The sequence below is a fragment of the Cynara cardunculus genome, assembly GCF_001531365.2.
Source record: "Cynara cardunculus var. scolymus isolate 2C chromosome LG 17, CcrdV1, whole genome shotgun sequence".
NCBI lineage: Eukaryota > Viridiplantae > Streptophyta > Magnoliopsida > Asterales > Asteraceae > Cynara > Cynara cardunculus.
The window spans coordinates 28,542,802-28,544,406 of record NC_037544.1 but is presented as its reverse complement, the minus strand read 5'-3'; positions in this window follow the sequence as shown (position 1 = coordinate 28,544,406).

Below are 1,605 nucleotides of genomic sequence, written 5' to 3'. Positions count from 1 at the left end.
TGATTTCTTTCCAATAATAATCAACATTCAAATAAAACCAGTAWCAAATTTTATGTAATAAGGTTTAGAAATCACTCACCTTAACAAACTTTTGAAATCAAATACTTGAAATCAACTTGAATCTCCAGACAAGAAATAATCCGGTCAACCTCTCTTCTATTTTAAATCACACAACTTTAACAAAAGCAAGAAGAGAAAATATGGAGGCTCAACCTCCCTTTTTATACTTTCCAAAATATGAAAGGCGGCTAACTCACATACCCACATGCATGCATACATACACCATGCATATATGATTATATAAATATATACACACCCATTTCAACCACATATACCATATATATATATATATATATATATATATATACTTCCACATATGTACATATTCTCATACATATAATCACATCATGCACATAATTTTCACATACCAGCATATTAATTACCTTAGGTGATAACCATGATCCGGTTATCACATTATCCACCCCTTAAAAGAATTCCGTCCCGAAATTCCTTTAATCAAAAAGCCATGGGTATTCTGATCTCATCTTTTATTCCAATTCACATGTTGCTTCTAGTCCTTTGTGAAACTTCCACTATACTTTAACCAGACTGACTTCTTTGTTTCTCAACATATCTTCGAGAGTCTGGATAGTTCTCTCACTTTGCCCATCTGTTTGCGGATGATAAGCTGTACTTAACCAAATTTCAGATCCCAAAGCTTTCTGTAGTCCTTCCCAGAACTTGGAAGCAAACCGACTATCTCTATCAGAGATAATAGACAATGGAACACCGTGTCTGGTAACAATTTCTTTGATGTATATCTGCGCTAGCTTTTCTAAAGAGTATTTCTCTCTTATTGGTAGACAATGCGAAGATTTAGACAAAAGATCAAAAATTACCCAAATCGCGTCATACCCCTTTGGAGTTCGAGGTAACTTCATAACAAAATCCATGGTAATGTGATCCCATTTCCATACAGGTATCTCTAACGATTGAAGACTTCCATATGGCTTCTGATGTTCAATCTTAACCTGTAAACATGTCAGACACTGTTCCACATATCGAGCTATGTCTCTTTTCAATCCTCGCCACCAATAAAATGGTTTCAAATCTCTATACATCTTATTGGTGCCTGGATGGATGGAGTATCGGGATTTATGACTTTCATTTAATATCATACTTCGGATATCTTCAAAATATGGTACCCAAATTCGCTCTTGAAAACACATAATTCCTTTGTCATTTGGTTCCAAGGTTGAAATCATCTTACCCAACCTTTTTGATTTGATAAGATCTTCTTTCATAGCTTCCTTCTGACATCTCAGAACTTCTTCATGAATATCAGGGACTAAACTTATTCTCATTGCCACCATTTTAATAGTCCCGCTCCTTTCTTTTCTACTTAAAGCGTTAGCTACCACATTGGCTTTTCCTGGGTGGTAAACGAATGCACAGTCATAATCATTAACAAGTTCAATGCACCGATGCTGTCACATATTTAAATCTTTCTGGCTGAATAAATGCTGTAGACTCTTGTGATCTGTGTAAATCTGGCACTTTGTCCCCAGAAGATAATGCCTCCAGATTTTTAGAGCGAATACTACC